This window comes from Rhipicephalus sanguineus, chromosome 4, assembly GCF_013339695.2.
Source record: "Rhipicephalus sanguineus isolate Rsan-2018 chromosome 4, BIME_Rsan_1.4, whole genome shotgun sequence".
In the NCBI taxonomy this organism is placed as follows: domain Eukaryota; kingdom Metazoa; phylum Arthropoda; class Arachnida; order Ixodida; family Ixodidae; genus Rhipicephalus; species Rhipicephalus sanguineus.
Window position 1 is genome coordinate 52,819,189 of NC_051179.1, and position 24,133 is coordinate 52,843,321.

Sequence of the window (24,133 nt, forward strand, 5' to 3'; positions counted from 1 at the left end):
AAATAAGTTCCGCAATTCAAAATTGCGATCCTGGGGCTGCCACTCGGTAATTGAAAGTTAGGAAGTAGTGAGCGAGGTTATGTGGTCCGTTCGCACAAACGATGGGCAGGGTTCTAGAGACGACCAGTATTAAAACAAGAGTGCAGAGGAACCTAGTGGTCTTGTTTTGAGAACAGCGGGATCTGGATTTGTGGCAGGGCAGCCCCCAACTTTCTTACTTGTAATGTCTGGCCCATAGCATATAGTCATGCTCGCCCGCTGCGAGCAGTTTTTGTACTCCGTCACGGAAACACCGTAAAGGCGTTTGGAAGCTGAAAACGGTAAGGAGTAAAACGAAGAAAAAAACTGTCTTTTAAAGCGGTATTCCTAGTGAAAAGAATCACGAAGTACACAATTAACACAGAGCTAGCACCTCACGGTGGTTGGCTCTGTACGTACAGAGTGCGTACGGGAAGGTTGGCTAGACGTTTGCGAGGCGATGATATACAGAAAAATACCACACTATATACTGCGGTACAGTGCTGCCTAAACACAATAAGCTGCATCGTTTGTAGCGGCCGAAGATATTATCAGCTGGCTGCGAATGCGAGCTTAGCAAAATCTTTCAAGCAAGAGCTGCCCGCTCTCTGTGATGCTGCAGAAGTTTACGAACAAGACTTTAGCATCCAGACGACGGGCCAAACCGCTCTTTTCGCCCGCGGCCTCGCCGTCACGTGACCCTCCACTTCCGGTTGGGAGAGGCCGCGGGCGGCCCGGGGACGGAGGGCGCGAGAAATCCCGAAAACATTTTCACGGGCCGCCCGTACCGGCCCTCGACGGCGGCCCGTGCGCTCGCGGGGGTGGTGTGTCAACAAAACCGGGTTTTTTATTATCCTTTTTTGGTAGCTGGGCACGCCGGCGGCTATTCGAACATGTGTTCCTGTTTGAAAACAAACGCGCGGGATCATTCGCGTCGTTTTTGTGGCCCAGTACTCGTTCTACCGTGCTTGTGTAAAGACGGCTACGTGGAGCGACGATGCTACGTTATACTTTCTCTCATTGGTGGAGCAGTTCCCGACACTTTTGAACGAATATATCTGCAGATCCTCGTCGTCCTCAACCGATAGCGCGAGAGCCATAGCCGCCAGGGATTTCTTTCGCGCAACCTCCATGTTCAAACTGAGAACTTCCGTAGCGGTACGTTCTTTCCTCTTAGCTTTCGTGTTGTCACCTGGTATCAATTCTTTCGCGCGTCTCGCGCGGTTCTTCTCAGCGTATTTCTTTCCGTCACTGCATTTTTTTTCTTGTTCGCATGCGAAGCGCTCCCGACTTTCGCCTGTGGCCAGTGCCTTTTCCCATTTTCCGGCGCTTCCTATCCTCTTTTGTCTAGCTCCGTAGCCTTCGCTGCTCTCCCCTCCCCCTATTGTGACCTCTGTCAGCGACATCCACACGCCAACCCTTTGACTGACGCCACCTGCTTCTTGGGAGGCCGCACACCATGCTTTGCCCGCTTTTACACGCGTTTGTTTTTTTGTACCATCACTCCTGGCTTTACTTGTTTGTTTCTTTTGCAAAATAGGCTTTCTGTTTCTGCCAGCTCTGTGTGTACTGCGCGAATAGACAGACGGCTGAGCGGAGCCTGGGGTCTTGAGGCGTGTGAGAGGCACGCGCACCGCGTGTGAAAGTCACTGTCGCAGCGTCGCCCACCAAGTTGCGGCGAGAGGCTTGAACTAGCCTGGCCCACGCATCTCCCTCTCGTTTTGGTCCTCGCGTGTGTACGGCGCAAGCGGCCGGGCCGGCCGGGCCCCTCGCGGCCCCGGCGTCACGTGACTCAGCCGCCCGCGGCGGGCGGCAGTTTGGCCCGTCGTCTGGATGCACCATAAGGAACTCGGTTCTTTCTGCCTCTCGACTCAAGCTGGCGGAACAAAGTTCCTTCCTTCTCGTCTTGCGTAATCATAACACAGCTCCATTCTCAGGTTTCTTTCTCTCTTGCGTTAGAACTTGACTCCACGTTGAGTTGTCCGACCTGTGTTCTTGAAAATCAGAAAACACTCATCGTCACCTCGCCTCAACAGGGACAGAGGGACTATAATAGTAAGGTCGGTATGAGCTAGTTTTCACTGTCCTGCTATTCTGTACAGAGGCTGCACATGACTCAGCACCGCATTTTCGAAATGTAGGGCTGGGGCCCAGATTCACATGTCTTTCTATTTTCAAGCGTCTTTTCTTAAAGCTGGCCACATTTTCTGACAGCATTTTCACGATTAAGACAGGCCGAAATTTTCTCGTTGAAACAATTGTACTGCGTAAGAAATTTTGCGAATTATGACATCTGGTTCATTTAAAAGATGCCAGCACTTAATCGGCATATTTTCTGTCGTTATGAAATCTTGATTTATACGTACAGGGCGGCCGTGGGTATGCTGGCCATCTCGGTGGACCGGGATGGTCCGCTGAAAAAAAAAAAGAATCAACATGAAAACTTTCAGTGAACTCCTACACGTTCAGCACTGCACTGCTCTAGGCACGATAATACTTGTTGGCATTGCAAACTTTAGCAGCCTGAATGTAAAGCTGGCGAACCTAAATAAATAACGAAATTTGCCGCACTTGAACTCGCCTGTACAAGTCACTAAGCCACAACTATATGCTATAATCTTTGAGCTGTGTCAGCTATCCGATGATCTCAGTTGTCGTGACCATCATCATCGTTATCTCAACAACCACCACCAGCGATTACCACACGTACACATTGTTATAAAGAATGAAATGAGATATTCAGATGCTCTCGTATGCATGTTCGCGAGTGCTGTGCTTGTCATCGACCGCGGAGATAATTCGAATTCCAATGTGAACATTTCAATTTCGCGAACTGCTGCCTAACAGTTTGCTTTGTGGATTTATGTTCGTTAGAGCTTTTGTTATGGTACTATAGTCTCTACTCTTTGTTGGAAACTTTTTAACACGTCTATTAAATAAGAGGTGTAGCCGTCACCGCTTTACAAGCAACAGCAGCACATTTAACGAAGGCAATGATTATGATGACGATGTAAAAAATGTAATTTTTAAGTTTGCCCGTGCCATTAAGTATATATTCGGGGCACTTGGCTCAGATTAATCGTGACACTTGAGGAAATAATCACACTTCACTGAGGACAGATCTTAGTGAACGTTTGCCCATCGCTTTCCTTGTTTAATTTACGTGAAACTAATTTGAAAATACGAAAGTTATGTGCAGCTTGTTGCTCCATGGCACTCACGTTTGTTGCTTCCGTATGGTGGGCGATGCGCGTTGCTGATAGTGCTCTCTGAAATGAAATGGTGCGAACAAATTGTGAGAATTGAACGAAGAAAATACTCTCTGGAAACGTAACTCCAGCATTATGGAACTGTAAGCTATGAAGAAAGTAGCTGTAGGTTAGAGAGAGCGTGCTGGTTATTGCTAGCTCCAAATATGTAGACACAGAAGTGAATAATGCAAGATACAAACACTGGCGCTTGTATTGTTGTATTCTGCTGGGTATTCTTAAGACTTCTGCCTACATATTCTGCGCTTAACACCGCACAAAATGTGTCATTCTAACAAGGCCGTAACTCTGCACCTGTTCACTATGCTGGCGAAGCCTACTATGACACATTGTGTGAATAACGGACTTGTCTCATTAGCGATAACCAATTACTGTGGACGACGCTATCGTTGTAATTTCAGTTTATGGTGTGTCAGTTTATGGTCATGGTGCTCTACTGCTGACCCGAATGTCGCGGGATCGAGTACCGGCCGCGACGGTGGCCGCGGCGGTCGTATTTCGATGGAGACAATAAGCTAGAGGCCCGTGCGCTTAGATTTAGGCAAACGTTAATGAACCCCAAGTAGTCGGAATTTCAGGAGACCTTCAATACGGTGCCTTTCATAATAATATCGTTGTTTTGGGACGTAAAACCCCAACAGTAATTATTTATTTAGCCTGTGCAATCGAGCATTCAGTCGCGATTTGTCGGTAAGCGCGAAAGAAATGCTTTAGCTATCACTAAATGCGTGTAATAACTTTCAGTTACTTCGATAAACAACTGCCAACAGCTCACGTTAGGCAGGTCTTGTAGCACGCGTGTAAAGACAGTATGCTTCAGCGCTTGTGTGTGTGTCAGCGCTTGTGTGTGTGTGTCACTCCCTGTCCCGTCCTCGTTAATTCAGTACTGCGTTTAACTTTATACAGTGAAACCTCGGTGATTCTAATCTCACGGGACCACCAAAAATATTTGTATCATCCGAAATTCGTATCACCAGAAAGCATGGAAAAATAGCATGTGACAAAAGAAAGCTGGCGTACATTTTCATTCTTTTACAGGGCCGCAGCAACGTCAGGAAGAAGCCTGAATGATTGTCAGTTAAGTTTTTATATGTCGGAATTCATACCAACACTCGTAAATGCACAGCCCGTACGCGCGTATTAATGAACCAGGAGCGTTGTGACCCGAGACAGATAGCCCCTTCCAAATTTTAGTATGCTTTTTTGCTTGACACCGGAGTACTGCAGCGGAAGAAACGAAAGAAGTGCTTTCACGCGATGGATCAAGACCACAAAATTACAGAACCACGGTCCTGTGTTATGATTTTGTTATCGCGGAGGTGTTGGGGATGTTTTTTGGGAGATTACGGCCGTGCCCGCAGAAGTGCGACCTCAACGGTCGCGCATATTGACGTTGTGAGGCCTGACTCCTTCGCCAAGACCGTCCTCGCCTTCTTTCGGTCCTCGTACACCTTTCTTAGGATGTCTGATGCAAGAGGCAGGAATTGTAAACGCAGTACAACGACAGCAGTCCGCGTCAACGCGTTAGAAAAAAAAAGCACGGTGCTAATGTCATCTGTGATCTAAACACGAAGGCACACGGAGGCATGTCAGCGTCTCAAAGATTCGTGCACACAATCTCGGAGGCCGTGACACGTCTCTGAAGGTTTATTCTGACCGTAAGAAAAGTGTTTTGCTTACACCGTGATTCTGACGATTTGGAGGTGCGGCGCGCATGCCCACGCTTGCGTTCGCGCGCTCGCACGTGCTTCGCGCGTCTTCCACAACAGCGCGGACAGCACCTCACCTGGGCGGTAGCGTACGTTCGTATCAAACGTCGCTGGGTGAAAATCGGTTCGCAACAACCGTACTGCATTACATTGCAGGCCAATGGGCCTTGGCCGGTACCAACGCAAAATTCGTATCACCCCGAAATTCGTATGAGCTGTGATCGTATCACCGAGGTTTCACTGTACATATGTCGCACCAACAAGGCCAAAGATCCACCCTTGCTTCAAACAAGTTGTGTACTTTTCGCAGGAATAGACTTGGGAATGAATAAAGCGGTAAAAAGAAAAAGTTTCGTGGCTTATCGCTCGCAATCCTACAAGTCCCGCTGAAGTAGAAAGCTGAGACAGAATGGTCAACGGGCCAACAGCAATATCTTCACACACACTTTCTTTTGTGACTCAGTTGTATAACATCGTTACGACTGCTGAAAACGTATAGCGCGTCGTCAGAGCGCGGTATAAAAGCCTGGATGGTCTAAGAAAACAGAGTAAGCTGAGTGCATCACCACATCGCGTTTATTAGTTTTATTGGCGTGCTCCAGCGTCCAAATGAACTTACGTGATGGTGGTACTGGAATTTGAGGAACGGGATCACGCTCACCGTACGGCCCTGTGACAAAAAAGGATAACATCATTTCCTGCAGTGTTCGTGAGTGCTTCTTCTATTTCTCGTCGTTGCTGATGTGAAGAGAGGCAGAACGGAGAAGAAAAAAAGGAAAGACTGAAGCGTTTAACGGCGTTGCTTGCTTTTCTTACCCTTTACTAGATTACGGCTTAACGATGTTAAATACGAACACCATCCTCTTCTTCTTTCTTTCTTTCATTTTGCTTCGAGTGGAGAGAATGTGAGGTCCCTAACTTGGTGTTCTAGTTTCCTGTCGAGAAGTACTCTTGACTATATTATTAGTCAGTGACGTAGAGAAAAGCGTGCGCCAATCGGAAGCAAGGTACGTCGCTTCTTTGTTAGCGCTGAGTTCGTTTGTTCGTCTCTTTATTTGCTTTTAACGTCACGAAAAGTAGCTTAACTTTGTTTATCGAACTGTGCGGCGCGAAGGCCTTTTAAACAGCGACCGCGATTGAAGAACGAACTGGATGCAATTACTGTCATCCTCGAAATGTGTTTCTTAAGAGTCTGACGCGGTTGCTTCGTGTGCGCTCACACTGCGACGTTTGTAAAAGCTTGTTCTCTGCTGAACAGTAATGTTTGATTGTTTTGTGCATCTATGTTTAGAAATAAAGGTGTGACGATTTAGAGTACTACATGTACTCTACTATGGGAGAGCAGTGAGCCGTCCCGAACATTTGTAAGCAGCTCGATGCACGAAACCAAATACGACAGATCACAGACAGATAATTCCCTTCACTAGCTATGGCACGCAGCAAAGCATCCGAATGCCTTAGCAACAAACCTATGTGGGGGCAGGTTACTGAATGTGTAAAATGAGGCGCATAGTGCTCGCGGATGTTTTCTTGCTGTATTATAAACGCAGCAGCAGCCATACTACATTGGAAAATGCATTTTTTTTAAAGAACTGGTTTAGTGGACACAAAATTAAAGAAGCGTTTGTGATAAGCAGTCATGTGTCACTTTGTACAAAAGTGGCGCGCTATGAGTTCAACAGTGAACACAGCTAGTACAGATGTGTGTGTCCGTGAACTTTTCGGTGAAAAGGTGAAAGGTGAACCACGGCCACTCGATGAACTTAAAAAGACACATAACCTTTCCAATATAGTCTTTCTTGTTATAGTACTTGTTATATAATACACTTGTTATATAATACTTACTTGCTGGAAGTGGCACTCTCGGAGGCACCTGTGGTCTTTCCTGAATCTTTGTCGACGTGTCTGCGCACAAGCAAGACGGAAAATAGGACAAGAGAGATTGACAAGATAACATAGACAACATGACATATTCTGTTCTTTAAAACCACGGATATTAGCGGCAAGACTTTCATCTCCGGGAGTGCGCGTCAAAGCAAAAAGCCATGGGGAAGGCACTAGAGTAATCGATTCCTCACTGAAGAACATTCTCCTCGAAGGATATTTTCACATCTATGGACTTGGAGATAATTTTGAATCTTTAGTTCCAGGTTTGTTGTTGAAGCTATGAGCGCAGAATGATCAGATCAGCTTTGCGTCTCCTCTACAAACGAAATAATTCTCAATGGTAAAGTCTCTGTTGAATATATCGAGTAGGTCTACAAGGGGGGCTGGTTGGTGTTCGTTCATCGTGAAAGTTGCGCTATGTGGGCAATATCTATGCAGACTTGGCCTGCATAGTGTCTACTTAGCGCAACTTTAACAATGACTGAATCTCTCTCTTTCTCTCTCTCTTTTTCGTGGAAATGGCCTATTACAGAGGCTATAAATCTCCCGTTCCTCGCCTCCTCTATATTTTTTTAAATAAAAATGTTCTTGCTGCTGCGTTGTTTCTACGCTCAGCTTGTTTTACTCACTCTTTCCCCCATTTCTCTTCACGCTAGTGTAGGGTAGTAAACCAAAATCAGGAGTGCGAGAATTCCTCTATAACGCTGAATTATATCAAAATCTAAACATCTTCACGCTAGTAGAAATCACTAAGGAAATGACTAAAAACGACAAAGGAAACAATAAGAGGCTGCAGTGGCGCGACCGTGTACAAATAACAGATAAAGACGCAAGTTTCAATCTGTTCTGGTTTTTAAAAAACCCTTACCTTTAATGGGCGAGCCTATCCTTCGGTCTATGCTCCTCGCCACGTCTGTTTTGAAGGAGGGAGAGAAGTTGCGGGAGTTCATTCACGCATTGCAAACCTGCTTTATTACTCAACTGTAGTGCAACAAACCAAACACAGATGTCTTCCGGAACACGGCTAAAACATTAGACAGTTTTAGAATAGCATACGCGGATAGTAGCGTTCTTTGAGTACGGTACGCTATTTTCGCAACTTAACGAGGGCACCCAAGTGCATAGCGTATGACGTATGCACAGTGGCGACAAACGCTAACGCGCTTTGCGTACCCTATTCTAAAACTACCTACTGTGAAGCCCCTTTAAACTACGTGGACGACTGCAACGCAGCGTTTCCGAGAGAAATAATGACCAAGAAACCGGCCATTTGCATGCGCTGCTTTATTTGGATTTTATTTCATATTCTGATAAACTGTGTTTACCGATTTCCTCATCAGATATGGAGCGCTGAACTGGAAGACTTGAGGTGTATTTTTCTTTTATTAAAAAATTTCTTTTGGTCGTTTACTTCGTCGGTGGCGGCGCTTTTGGCGACCGCAACACCGCAATCAGAGCGAAGAATAACGTTCACGGCCGGCCCCCTATATTCGCGCATTTTTGTTCGTCTCTTTTTACCTCGGTAGCTACTTAAAACGACCACACGCAGAAATAATTTTTTTCTTGCTCTCGGCCATCAAGATTAATGACCTGTAAGCTCTTTTCATACGAACGTCTCGCACGAACATTTTTTATCCTTTTATAGTGATTTTTTTATTCGCCTTTCGTGACGTATTATGCGAACGCTTTTTAGCGCCGGCAAAATTGTGGGAGTCGTTTTTATGGAGCTCGCGACGCCAGAAAAGCGTGCCGCCTCGGCCGCATACACGGAAAGTTGAGCGTGATAGGCGCTGCCATTTGTCACACGCAGGTTTTTTTTTTCTTTTTTTGTTAGGGGATTACAAATCGCGCTTGCTCACTTCAGCACATCTTGATCGCCTGTACTTTCACACATTTCCTTACTGCTTACACGCACCAACGACAAAATCTAAATACCAACTTAAAAAAAAAAACATGTTACCCTAAAAACCTCTCGGGCTTTTCTTTAATGTTCGCGCCAGGCGACCGCATATTCGATCCAAGTAAAAGGATAAATGTCAACGGTGTCTTCTTCAGCCGCTCAATATAAATCCAAAAGTGTGATATATCTGGTTACTTCTTATTCGTCTGTTTCTACGAACGAACTTTTGATAGGTTCCCCTTGATCGAAGTTTTGGTAATATATTGTGGATCCCTGTGCCTGCGCGTCGTAAATTTGGTTGGGCTAGGTTAGGTTAGAGGCGTAAATGATCGCTCACGTCGACAGCGATTGTGTGACCGCAGCCTAAACTGCATTAGAAAAACCCCCTGCTCCCCCCCCCCCTCCCCCACCTGACTTGTACACCAACTTTAATCATCTTTAAGCAATGATGGCGAGGGTGCTTATCAAAACGTGAAATATTACACCTATAGATACCGGCTCCTAATACCTTCGGTGGAGAAAAATGATCATGGAACTAACTTATCTATAGAATTACCTCGCGTCTATATTGTAAACTCGAGCGGGTGACATGACGATGGGACTCGTGAGTGGTATGAAAAATGCGGTGATATAAACGAGAGCACGTTTAGAGGCACTAAAGGACGCTGCAGATGCTTAACAGTGCGTTACTAAACAGAAGCCCCGTGTCTTTTGGCGGGAATTCGGCGAAATTTAGTGGCAGTGATTTCCATAGCGAACTCATGTTGGCGAACTCATTTCCATAGCGAACTCATGTTGCGACAGATGGCGCGACAAACGTCGCAGAATCTGAGGTGGCATGTGGAATCTAGAAGCGTAAGACACATAAGTTTGTTTCGGTTAAGCGCTAATATAGCCTAGTGAGATAATGACAGACATCAAACTTATAACTGCATGGCCTAGCCTGTATCTTCTGTTCATATATGTTTTTTTTTTCTTCAGAGGAACGTATTTTAGTTTATAGACGTGCTCTGGTTTAGATTTGTAAAAGCGCTTACGAGCGTTGCGTAATGTCTTGTTGATGTAGTTATGTCCAATATTACCTACATCACAGTTTCATCGCGCGATATAATGTTGTTGCTCTTATGGTACTACGTAAGCAGCAGCGTTTCTTCATTGTCCACGACAGTGAATCATACGGCGAAAACTTTTCGTGTGCGTCGTCGTTGGGTGAACGCGTTATATTAAAGGAACCCTCACCAGGTTTGGGCATTGCAAACGAACAGGCGCAACACGCAGATCAGCTGGTGGAGATCGCGTATGCAAAATGTGAGGCGCTCGCTCGGCGTGAAACGGTCCACTTTCAAAACAGAAACGGAGGCCACGTGCCCTCCCTTTCGAGTGACAGACGCATGGTAAGAGAAAGAGACCTACGTAATAAGCACTCATCTACGTCGTCCAATCCGGAGCCTGCAATACGTGCGGCGCGACGCGCTATAGAAAGAGAAGGAAAGGAGAAGAGGCGGGGCTTGTCACGTGAACGTGACGCGCCTCCGGCACGATGGAGTACGCTGCGCTTGCGGACGCTGTCAGAGACAAAGGGTGAGGCTGTTCACTTTGGCAGTGAAGCTCGCCTTCCGGAGGCATCATAACAGCGCAGTCTAATTTCTTCTAACCTGTCCGATAATGAACCGATTTGAAGAATTCTTACAGGAAAGCCTTCGCTAAACGGCGCCTTACGATTTCCAATGCGCGATACAAAATTTGCAATGGGACCTGGTGAAGGATTCTTTAAGAGTCGTCCTTGAGGCCGGCTCACCGGGATACGTCGCTTTGAGAGTGTTCGGTTTTTCCTTGTAGTTTCCTACGGGGTCCACATCGGGATTCACCACTTGCGGCTTCTCGCCGAGATTCTTCACCGGCTCTGTTGGAACAGCGGCGAAGTTTGAGAGAATGTAGCACTGCGGGTCCACTTGCGAAACATTTGGATTCCTGTATTCTATCAGCTGTTTTTTTGTTTTTTTTTTACAACCTATAATTCAGCCAGCAAGCTACCATTAGTCTGAACTTACTAGCTCGTATATCTGAATAGCTAGATGTACGAGGTGTTTCCTTTTTAATTATTTCAGAGGAAATTGCCACATCCAGCTCCTGTCGTTTTTTTTTTTTTTTGTCACATAGGCTACGTGCCTAAGGCGCGCATAAGTAGCAACAAACACCTCAGCAGTAGTTTTACTGTATACTTAATATATCTAGTAAACTGTTTAATTATTAGCTTTACGACAGATGTTGCAATGCGAAAGTGAAGTAGAAAAGTGCCGAAATAGTGTATACTTGATCCGGCTCTCGTGTCCGTGCTCGTTATCGCTAACATAAAAAATATTGGGATATTTTATTCAACAAAAATTTTTGTGCTGAAGACAGCCTAAGGACCACTGCTATTAGCGTTCAATAAACGTGTTGGTCCATTATGCCATCCAAAGTTGCGTGATTGCACAATTCTGTTAATTCTTAAGTGCAATAATATGATTATATTAGCTTTGGTTTCTTCATAACTTTGCTGGCTATCTATAAATGTGTTGTGCGAAAAGGAACAGAAAAAGCATCAACCGTTCTGAGCATTGACGACTTGGGTCTTTTCATCCGTGTTGTGCGTGGGATCTGAAAAAAGGGGGCGTAGGACATAATCTTTCGGATCGATTACGGTGCCGCGAATTTGCTGATAGATGTCAAAACTAATCAAGAATCTAAGGAATGCGTCTTTGGAATGCAGTTTTAAATAAAGAAAAAGAAGACAAATGAATAAAATTAGTTGTTTTTAAGTTTTGTTGTTTTATGCACTGCTGATATCTGAGATCGCAGGCCTTGATCGTACCTCTCTCCGAGCCAAAAAGGACCTGAGGTTTCTCGGCCAAGTTGTCGACTTGCTCGTGACTCAAGTTCACCACCTGGGGCTTGGGATCGTTTTGTTCCGGGGGTTCTGAAAACACAGCCACGGCTACCGTTCCGACTTCTCTATAGTGAAACAAGTCAAAGACTTCCGAAGTCAAAATCACACGTTCTTGAAAAGCACCATTCAGGCTTACCCCTACGAAGGCTATACATAACCTGCAAAGGCATATTCACATATGTAAAGAATGAACATTTTCGTTCATTCGTTCTGGAGACATGCTTGCTTTTCCGTAAGGTATAATGTGTTGCCTAAGCAAACAGCAATCACGTGTAGATAAATATATGTGACTGTGACGTAGGTTTTATTGGACAACGATGAGTGTACCTTGAAATAATACCGTAAACACAGAACTATCTGTGTTTCCTAAGCAGTAACTACATTGTTCACACCAGCTGTATTAAGCAGATCCAGTAAACTTTATTACATTGTAATTCAGTACCATGCACTATCAACATATTTGTCCGTGAGTGATGATGGTTCGATGGCGATGAAGTGAGGCGTCCTGATAGGACGAGATAACAACCGCCCACGGAAATCAATCGCGAAAAACAAAATTTTTGCCTTACTTGGTGAGCTGACAGTTTGCGGCAGTTGGTATCTTGATGGAGGGTCTCGTAAGGAACCTGTAAATTACAGAAATTTGACATTTCACGTCAGAGAGATTAACATTCGCGCACTACCCCTAAAGCTCTGGAATACTTTAACGAGGCTTTATTGCATTCCGCTGCTAGGAATAGTTTATACTTCACGGGTAAGGGGACTATAAAACTAGTTTTAGTTTCGCAGGCTCTACATCTTCTTCTTCGCAAACGGTTGCTTAATTTTCCAGGATGTATGGGCCTTTTTGTTCACTTTACTGGCACAATGGATGAAGTTTTCGAGATGCTGAAGCGATAGTTTCAAACCGCGCTGCGCACTTCAGAGGTGGTGATAACATTCCTCTGGTAGCTGGGAAGTTCTTAAAAGACGTGTGCGCGTGCGAAAGCTGGCTTCGCCACAGTAAGAGTCGTATAGCAGAGAAGCTTGCTTTAAAGGTATTTTTCGTTTTTTTTTTTTTTGAGCTTGTGTTTTAAACGGAGAACGTGCCATGGCAGCTGTAAACGCAGTGATAAATAACTGAACAAATTAATTTCGTGCCTCGTGTCCATCCCCACCTCTCTTTCTTGTCCGTAGTGCTCTGTGGCGCCGTTTACTGATATAACGAACCGACCAACCCAACAGTACGCCTTACAGTGAAGCCGTATACGGCTAGGAGGTGGGAAAATGTGGAGGCCCGTGAGCCCGAGGGTGCGCAGCAACTATAATGAAGAAGCAGTCAATAATTGCTGGGATCTCACGTCCCAGAGCCACGATATGATTATGAGAGACACCGTAGTGGAGGATTCAGGAAATTTTGAGCACCTGGGGTTCTTGAACGCGCACCTATACAGTAGAATACAACTTTAGAAGTCTGTGGCATTTTCTCCTCAAATGCGGATGCACACAAGCCTTCACCAATGGGCGCGCACTCCAGACTGACGTCATGAGCCTTACGGCCGGTAGCCCCGCCTCCGGACAGCATTGCCGAGTGCAAGAGCGGGACTATTCCTTTAGTCGCGGAGGCGATCGGCTGCCGTGCTTCGGTCATGTGGGCGGGGCCTCTCCCGAATTCTTAAGTTGTATCCGACTATAAATATAAGTACACGGGCCTCTAGCATTTAGCCTACATAAAAATGCGGTCGCCGCGGCAGGGATTCGATCCCGAGAATAATGAAAATGCATGCGCGTTCGGAAAAAGTAATTACTGATTTAATGATTAGAAGTACTTTGTACTCTACAACAAGAGAGAGGTAAGCCGTCCCAGATAAGATATAAATTTCTACAATAGAAATGCTAGCACAGGCGAGTAACGAACAAGTAATGCTAGCACGCGCTACCTCGAAGGGTCTCCGCGCTTGCCCCAGTTTCTCTTCATCTTTTTTTCAGGATATATGGCTAGGGATGACACCTGCCACAGCATGAATCGATACCCATGAAATCATTTAGGTGTTCTTAATACCCTTTAAGCTAACGTCACCAAATGCAAAGTTTGAAGCACGCATCTCTTAAACGTGGTGATAGAGAAAGCAAAAGCTTCAACAGAAGACACTTCGATAGATCCCAGCTCGTGATAAACACCGGAGTAGCACGTTTCAGCTTCGCCGGTTAACCACATGTACGGACTGCTTGGACGGTGATTTCTGATGTCATATATATTTAATAAATTGTGCCTTGTTGATTCCGCGGTTGCAATTTTACTGACGTCGTACCATCAAGACGCATGTTGCATTCCTTCGCCAAGAAATTGGTTCGCCACTCGTAATACGTTGCAAGTGATCGCTACAGCAAATAATAGCGCTGTCATTGTGCTCTGAAACGAAATTTCTTGGACCGTGGCCACATCCATCGCAAGCGTATAACTCTACACAATAACTAGCGCAGATTTGGATGTACCGTCCCAGGCGACCGTTAAGCGCTGAGTTCTCTGCGTGTAATGTTCACCCCCTCCCCCTTTCTCCTTCTCTCGCACATCATATTTTCGTTTCAACGCGATAACGTTCAAGAGCTCGTTTCGCAGAAATTCCGATGTTGGCGATGGCGGCGGCGTCTTTGGTTGTGCGCGACAAATCAGCGTTATCCGTGTGCGAAAATTCGAGGTAGATGCGAATAAAGAGATAATGAAATATCTTCGGTTTGAGTGAGACTGGGGATTCGAACCTGCGACCCCTCGCTCCGTGGCGCGATGCGTTTAGCCGCTCGACCACCACGCATACATCCTCCAGCATGCTAACGGCGAGCTATTTATATACACCATTTACCGTTGGTGGTACACACATTTCGGAGGTTCTTCAGCGTGGAAGAGGCTTGATTATCACACGGGGGATGGTGCAAAGGGCCCACGGGTGGCTTTTAAATGGCATCGCGCATCCGTGTTTCGTCGCGCCGCATGCATAGATATAGGAGCAAAACAGATATTTGTGCTAGTTGGTATCGATTCATCTTGAGGGTAAAGAAGGGGAGGTGCAAAACAAAACAGGGATACCAGTGCGCCTGTGTGGTCGGTCTCCTATTTATGTCCCTGTTTTGTTTTGCGCCTCCCCTTCTTTACGCTTAAGATGAACAGATATAGCAGCCGGAGCGCGTCCGCATTTCGGCTTTCCTTGTGGCACGGCGTCCACCGAGAAGCGAAGCCACGGTAGCGTTTGGGAAGGCTATACGAACACGGTCCGATTACGCTATCGCGTTCTACTCTTGAAGGCGAAGGTCAAGCGTCGTCCAAGTTTTTCTCATTTTCCTTGCACCCATTATTTAGGGTAGCAAACCGCACACTTGTCTCGTTGACTCCATTGTCTTTCTTGTTTTCTCTTTCTATTCATAGTGACCCCGTGGCTTTGTCTATACGATGCTTGGCCAGTAACGTTCACCACGGCAAAACTGTGGCTATAATTTTTCTTACCGCTATACAGGTAGCCGAATGGGGAAAATGTAAGGCTGGATTGAAATACAGCATTCTCTAGTAACAATCTGCGACAACCAATTACGTTGAAGAAAAGCTCGCATAAAGAAGCGACATCGATGTTGTGAGCCTCGGCGGCGCTCAAACTGCACATCGTTTCCACGCTTGCTAAACGGACCAGAATGGCTCCTCTAGCGCACCCTACCACCGCATATTTACCGCTAGTGTGCTTATAAAATGTGAATCCATGTGTGTTCCAGTGCAATTAGCCAGCGTTTAAATCCCTTGGTGCGTCATTAACTGGAAAGTATTTTATTTTTTTAAAGGTTTTCGCAAACTGGGAGCTTGCGAGAGATTTTTTTCATTAATTTTATTATTTGCATACGATCCTTGGACGCAAGCATTAAAAGTTTATCTTAAGACATAAACTTTAAAAAATGCATATATCTTGAGTTGCTGTTGACAGGTAGGTCCTCGTGTAGATGAATTAGAGGCCATGTAGTGAGAAAATTAATTGAAACGCTGTATAAGAGGTGAGAACGTATTCTTCTTACCTTCATTTGGTGTATTGATGACTTGCTCCTTTTCAGGTATATTCGCCGTAGGATCTTCAGGGTGGAGGAAAAGAAAAAGCATGCCATACATCTTGATCAATTACCAGAAAATGAACGTCAGCCAACAGTACTAGCACTGCACTTTCATTTTAGGTGGGCCGAACACGAGCCCAACGCGATAAATGCGATATACTTGAGACGTGCATATTACCTTCGTAAATGTGGGAAAAGGCGTTAGCAATGTGTCATTCATAGAAAAGAGTGCCAATTTCTTTTAGATATCTCTTGCTCAGGGGTATGTCCCGCAGCCTGGTAGTCCGCACTCACACTACGCAAGTGCAATTCTCCTCCTTCCCTCTCTCCAACAGCTGCGCGTTACTCTCTCCATTTCTCTACCAGCACCTGCTTGTGCTTCTCCTGCGTTCTCGCTTCTGCTCTCGCGGCGCATGCGCTGCTCTCCTCCTCTAGTCTCCTCTCCTTCAAGTGGTAGAGCGCTGCGTGCGTTCAGTCCAGCGCTTGCTTCGGTTGACTCCTCTGAAATGCGGGCTCGACATGCCGAAATTCTCTCCTGCGCAGCGCCGCGATGAGCGCCAGCGCATGCGCGTCCCCTCCCCCTCTCTTTCCTCTCCTACGCTGCCTCCCTATCGCGCGCCTGTCGACCGCGTTCCCCGCTCGCCCTGTGAGAATTAACGGCCAGGCTAGAGGGAAGACACGACGCGCGTAGTGTTCCTCTTCGCGTTCCACGACGCGAGGTTGGTAGCATGCCCGAGGTCGGTAGCATGCCCAACGAACGCCAACGGAACGCGATCGTGCAAGTGCTCCCGCATCGCATCGCCTCATGGTCCCCTTTAGTGGGAGATGGTGTAATTTTTTTCTCTGTCTTCTCTGTACTACAGAAGTTACCAGCGCTGCTTTCTAATCACTTCTTTAACAAAGTTTGTGGAGAAGCGTAGGATGACACATGTAAACGTCTACAAAAGCAGCGTCCCTTCGATGGTTTATTGAAGGTACATGGTCACAGTCTTCAAATGCCTCCTTCTTTCTTCTGCACTTCTGACTTTTTGCAGTCTCTTGTCTTCTTCATCTTTGTCGCCGTTCGGTCTATGCCCGGTTAAGTAAGCGGATCACTGTCATACTCTATGCTGATCATAGGTCGGCAAACTCACTCATGAGTCGACTCACTAAAACTCACATAAAGCCATGAGTCTGAGTATTAGTGAATCCGGGTGAGTAATATTTCGGTGAGCTTGAGTCCGAGTGAGTCCGGTTGAGAAAACATTTAGTGAGTCTGAGTCGGAGTGAGTCCGGCTGAGGAAAATTTTGGTGAATCTGAGTCCGAGTGAGCCCCAAGCCCTAAACATATTTCATGAGTGAGTCTGAGTGAGCTCCACATTTCTTGCCGGCCTATGATAATGATAGATAGATGCCCTGGTCAATCTCAAACGCTTTTCGAGTCGGCGTAGCGACTTTTCTAACGACGAGGTATCAGCGAACGTGATCAAAAAGCGTTAAGACTTTTTTTACTTCATAGTTTTTATTGTTTCTTCATTGTGAAAAAAGAATAGCGCCTATTTACGTAAAAACAAATAGAGCAATAATACACTAATGGTAACGCCCGTTCATGTTGCTATCATCCACAGTACACACACAAAGTAAACGCAATGGCTCACCTTTTGACACTGGGTGCACCACGTGAGGTTTTTCGTCCAGCGATCCCGACCTGAGCGTACGGCCGACTTGCAGGCCACCTCCGACTGCGCGAACAAGTGGATTTGAGAGCGGAAGAACAATACGCCAGAACTGCACATCTTACGGTGCACGAAAAGAGGAAAAAGCTTAACTGTGGCACAGATGGGATGCTAAACAAAAGGCACAATGTCTATTTAACCAAGCTTGCCTTTTCATTTCTTTTAGTAGTACCTGTCTTATGTTTTCTATTTTCCGATAACAGAATCTTGGGAACATGGTTCCTAATATATTACAACTATAAAGGCCCACTCACACCTGCGACTGGCACTGGGGGGGGGGGGGGGGGACCATTCGCGAGTGGCGATCAAAAAGCGACTCGAGGCGACTGATGTTCAGACGTGTGTGCTACCTGTGTAGGTCGCCACAACGAATTCGCGTTTGCTCGCAGTGCCATTGCCTCGTGAAGATAAAATACCATCAAGGTAAAAATACCGTATTCAAGCAATGACGTTAACTCAGTGTTGAGTTCGCTCATGCGCGAGTGCGCAGTAACTTACTGGTCTCCAACAGGCCATCGGAACAAGCGTCTGCAGGAAACAGACCCCGATATGACGTTTCGCCTCCCGGCTAAAATAAACCGAAGACACGCTAGCGTGCTACACCGGATTCGTCTGGGCGTTGCCTTCACTCGACGCTTCGCGCACCTAATCGGCTATGCGGACAGCCCCGAACTGCGAACGCTGCCAAGTGCGCGAAACTTTAGTCCATATATTTTGTACCTGCCCACTATACGAGACATAAAGGAAGACGCTAACTTCAACGCTAGCAGGCATCGGAGTAACAACAGTTAGCGTAAGTTGCATTTTGTTCGCAATGTGCGACCATACAGTGTCAAAAACTCCTACAAGGGCTGTTCTAGACTTTCTCAAAAGCACGGGACTGGACACTAAGCTGTTATGTTAAGTGGCCATTGTACATACGCACACCACCTCTTCCTGTTCCCATCGTCACCCTTCATCACTTCTTTTCTCCCTTTCCCTTCTCCCCCGTGTAGCAGGCTAAAGCGCATTAGCTCAGGCCGACCTCTCTGCCTTCTAATAAATTCTCACTCTCTCTATGTCTCTGACGTCCAATTCCTGCTCATTTGATTGGTTCAGAGGTTTGCGACTGCAGCTGCACGACTGAAAAATTTAGCAGCGAGTGACTGAGCCTGTGCGCGACCAATGCCAGTCACACCTGTGAACGGGCCTTAAAAAGTACGCAAAACCGCTGATGTTATTACTGATGGCCACCTACCGACAGTCTTAACATTCGTTCCTTTCAAATCTCTCTCTCGCTGTTGCACTGTATTATCGGGCACGTAGGGTGGAACGCGTTTACAATTTATTGCCTCACGAGCCATGTAAGTCCATATGAGGCTATATAAAGAGGGCCCTGCTTTATATTAGCGATGCCTGCACGGTTATCCGACGTTCTATATTGCTAGAGGAAGCTGATCTCGAAGGCTGTGCTTTTTTGGTAACTACATACACCGAAAGCAACAGCGGAGCCAGAAACACGTCGTCGACGTCCCGTTTTGGAGGTGCACCTTTAAAGTAACGTCTGAAGCCGTGAAGCACGGAAATTAGCCGTTCCTACGACGGCTGAGTAATCACGGAACCATATTTCTCGCTAACAGGAATTCGGTTACGGTAAAAGGAATTCGGCGCAGAGCTTGCTAGAAAATGTAATATAAATCGGCATGTTTTCAGAAAAAATAACAAAATCAACAGACACGATTGCCACAAGTTGCTTCTTTTTTTTCCTTTTTTTTCGGTGTGTGTGTGTGTGCGTTTGTGTGCGTGTGTGCGGGTGTGTGCGTGTGCGCGCGCGCAAGATGCTTTTTGGCCACCCACATTCTACGTTTTTGGCCATTTGGTTAATGCGTCGAAATGCTGATAAATGTAAGCGAACGGAGTCAGCAGCAACGAAAGAAGAATAAAAATTAAATAAAAAACAACGACGAGAACAGGCCCAATCGGAACTAATTTTCTTCGGCGCCTCTGTGATAAAGAGCCCCCCAGGCGTGCCAACTCCACTCACCGTTTGTGCGAAGCGCGTGGCGTCTACTCGCAGTGGCATCTCCCAGCGGGCCTGCACGAAATAAAGAAAAAATAAAAGAAGGATGAGCATACGGACAGTCGAAGAAGCGGGCGAGTTGCAACTCTGCGCACGTTTTCGTTCAGAACACTGAAATCGGCCACGAAACAAACGGGCACTCGTTCCATCTGGGAAAGGTAATTTGGAAGAGGTAATGAGCTGGCCACCAAGGGGTTGAGGCGCCACTGCCCTAATGTTACAGGAGCTGGGGCCGTTTCTTCTTCTCTAAATGCTTTGGGGGGGGGGGGGGAGACAACCCCCATCAGACCCCCCCCCCCCCCCCCCAATGGCGCCAGAACCTCAAACACAAGGGACTTAGTCGATTTTTTAAACGAATTATTTCGACCTCTTTCCCGCAGTTTCCGGGCGCTGTCTTGCCGGATAGATAACATCTTACAGTACTCACGGATTGAAACGTGAAAATTTAGGGCTATGTAATGCAAGTACTTTTCGTTTTCATCGTCTACAGTTCGTGCCATAGCAGCGTAATTTTGACACGAACACTTACATCAGAGCCAACGTCACCTTTAGCGGCCAGATTTGCAGCAACATGATGCGGTTATCGCGATAAGTTGCTCATAGCAGTCGTTATACCAAAGAAAAAAAAAAGAAAGAAAAACGATGTCGCGTTTCAATCCGTGAGTACCGTGCACCACAGGGTGTGTCACTCGGTTCCCACATCAATGGACGGTACGACACAGTAACTCAGTAAGGAAAAGTGGGACGGCTGAACGTGCCACGTGTACAGAACTGGGGTAATTTTAATTATTTATTAAATGCGAAGCATTTCTTAGTGAACCTTTGGCACTTTGAGCGTTTCTATTTACGATTATCTATCTATCTATCTAGCCGCCTACGTCTGGGTGCTCTCATGATCGCCTCCTTAACTTGGTGTAGACCAGAATTGTCATGGGAGGGACGAGGATTTGACGAATATGACTGTTGGGTCATGATATGCATAACGTGAAAATCCTGTCGCGTACGTCGTGAAACCCTTTCCTCCAGACACGTGTGGCACATACCCGTTTACCACGGACCGCGGTGCACGCGTATGCGCCACAGGTAATTGACAGTTTATACCTACCCAGGAACGGCGAGAAGAGACATTCGCAATTTAAATGCGAGAGCGCTAAGAAAAACCGATATCGGCAGCGGTGACCCGACGAACGGAAAGAATAGAAATTAGGATCCCAGCAGGAATCGAACCCAAGCATTCTGCGTGGCAATCATGTATTCTACCACGGAGCCACGCCAGGTCTGTAAACTGGTTTGGAAAAACAGCCTATGCAGGCGTAAAGTCGGTGCAACGTCGATTGCAGATGTGGTGCTGGCTATCTAATTTTAAAAGAAAGCAATAAACACTACACATGTACCCCTACGATACAGGCATTATATCAGATTAACGTCGGTGGTTCTAATGTTGGCTCCGCTTTTATAGCAGTCTAATAAACATCGCATTTGTATTCCTATGATTCAGCAAGCTATAATGAAGCGTTGCTCGACCCCGGAGGAATACTTTAACGAAAGTTACGTATGATATTCACATGATTGCAACCATACAGTGCGCTTAGTTTCGATACTACTGACGTTTGTACTCTAACGTGAGGGTTGACGTTACGTCGCACCATAAGTTACCCTTTAAACGCCAGTGTTGTCGACGTGCCTGGTAAGCCCACAATGTGCACACAGCTACTTCACTTACAAAAACACGTCGATCCACGTCGTAACGCTTGGCTCAAAGCCATAAAATACAGCATAAAAGTATTCATTGACTGCTTCGCATGAAACCGATTCCCACGAGGCGCGGGATCTGCCGAATTTTTTATTTTTTAAATCTGCCAGTCTTGTTTGAGGCGCTAGCCGGCGGACAGTGAATAATAAAAAAAAAAAAACGATTGTTCGGACATTTTATGTGACCATTATAACTCACCACTAACAACAACGACATACCAAGAATTTTAGTCGCAGTTCTCGAAGTAGCACCGATTTAATACGTGATAAGAATGTGCGTCATTATACATGTCATTATGCAAAACAACCTGCAGTAACCTGCGAACTAACAAACTTGTAGTCGAAGAGATGGTTAGTTAGAACTAACAGCTATGACTTCAGCTAAGTTCGCGAATGCTTCCAGTGATTCAGTGTTTGGGTTCTGCTGATAAAGTCGGTTCCATTCTGTACGAGTTACGTCTCCCTAATAGCGTGTGGGTTAGGGTTACATATGCCAAACATTTACATTACCAGTTGCACAAACATCAAAGAAAACTTCGTTGAACACCAATTCCCATATAAACGTGGGATTTACCAAATCTTCTTAACTTATTTTTTTTATAGCGCTATCCGAGTTTTAGAGTTTGCATTCTCCGGAGACATAACTACGCGAGTCCGAGTAGAGAACGGATCGAGTCAAATAAAAGTGCGAGTAGTGAACGAGCTGCGCCTTCATTACTGTTATGACGAGATTATCGAGCGCATACCTTTTAATTGCACATATGCGAAGTGGCGGCCGTGCTTGCGAGATAATTTGTCGTATGCCAGGGCTCATTGTTCAAACTACCGGCACTAAGGCTCGTATCATTAGGCGATGAGGTCTCCGCCATAAGCACATACATATTGTAAGGCCTATTAGCGAACGCCGGGCTTGCCGTGAGAAGAGTAATCGTTATTTTGCGGCTGAAACATTTTCCACTGCGAAGACATTAAGCTGGTTTTGTTCTGAGGGAAACGGCCCGCTACAGGTTGTCCTTGTAGTCATCGTTACTGCTCATGTTGTTGTTGTTATTGTTGTGTTTGTTGCTGCTGCTGCTGTTGTTGTCGTCGACGTTGTTGTTATTGCTACTGCTGCCGATGATGATGCTGTTGTTGCTGTTGTTTGTACAATGTACAACTGTACAACTGTACAATGGCTGGTTTCACGAGGAAACCTGCAACTTGACTTTGCTCTATAGCTCAAAGTCGTAGGCCCGCAGCCTTTCACTTTAGTTGCCGGTTGTAGTCGCGATGTACGCTGGCAAACCGTTTTCGTGTTTTCTCGTTTGTCTGCCTATTTAGAGAAGTTCAAAGACTTCTCGAGACAGACAAACCTTGTGCGATCACAAACAGTCCCTTCAAACCAGTTATAACGCCGCTTCGTAGAATACAACGAGCCGTGGCTCAGTTGTGGTCCGATGATACGCCGTCAGTGCAGCTTCTTGAGCGTCAGCGCGCAGTCGCGACAAACAGCGAATGCACAAATGGCGAGCGCACAGCTTGCTCCTAGTTCTTCGCCGATGAAAGACAATGAACGGGTGCTGCCTAAGATCGACTGGACGACAGAGCGTTCACCCCTTCCCTCCTACCCTAGAAAAAGTAATAAATAAATACTGGTTACATGGCTTTGACTATCACCTGCATTGCGGGCCATAAGAGCACTGCTGTGCTTCCTTTTAAAGACAAGTGAGCTCCGCGACCGTCATCTCTGATAGAGTGATATGAACGCTGTTTCGTGCGTGCGAGCATTACTTGTTATCTTGTCTTCTTCTTTTCTCTTTTCAACCCGCCTTTTCCTGTGTTAATGTAGGGAATTCAACCAGACGCGCGTACACTTTGCTTACCTACGTAGTGTGAGTAACAAAAAAAGAGTGAGGGACTAAAAAAAGAAAATAAAACGAGAATAGTTTACCTCCAAAGTGCCTGGTGAGTGTGCGTGCTTTCGTTGATTGATGAAATATATGGCTTAACGAAAGACGCAACTAAAGCTCCAATGTCACAGCGTACATGTAAAATTAAAGTGAGCTGCAAGTCGTCATAACTCATCGAACCTTTAGTATAAACGCGCCCGATCTCACGTCGGTGATGATGTACTGGGCAGAATTCACGGAAGATTCACGGTTTACCGATGAACCTCCGCAGCTTCGCCCACTCATCATCATTCACTCCGTGGATATGCTGTTCTTTTGTGGTCGTCTCATCGCCGACGGTGACGTTCATAGAACTGTTTCAAACCAACCCGACCATAGAGCATTTTCAGGGCAAGAAGAAAAAATTTACTATTTATGGTTCAGCGAGTAACCAGGCCGCTGTATCCAGCGTCTTTCAAGTGACTGCACATTGTGTCTAACAACCCGCACACTCAGCGAGATCATCTTAGTTTTATAGTATATTCGTTGCCACCTCCCAAACTCCGAGCTCACGAGGCGAACATTTTTCTCATCCTTGAGTGCGCTGACTCGAAGGTAACGCAAAGCTTACTCGTGCGTATGCCTTACTGTGCCTGTGTTCATGACACTTGCGGTTGTTGCTTCTCACAAGAACTTTCTTGCTTGGAGAGGGCGCGGAGAAAACTCAGCTCAAAATGGCGACACGCTCTATCTACCCCAACTCGCTTGTGAGTCGTTTTGTGAGCTCGAAATATTGCGGACGTGCTTCTTGGTTTAAATGTGTTGCGTGCGGACCCACAAAAGTGAAATAGCCGCGTGGAAGGACTGTGAAGTAGCACTGTAATGGCTGTTCCGACTGCACTGAGCTTTTTGTCGCGAAGGCATGTCACGTGCCGGTCTCACGCCTCAAGGAGACCCGAAAT

The 24,133-nt window shown here is 46.1% G+C and overlaps 1 protein-coding gene across 1 annotated transcript in view; it reads right to left on the bottom strand.

Moving 5' to 3' along the window:
- The window catches only part of LOC119391204 (uncharacterized), a 571,776-nt gene that overhangs the window by 51,848 nt on the left and 495,795 nt on the right, over positions 1–24,133 (bottom strand). The window lies entirely within an intron of this gene.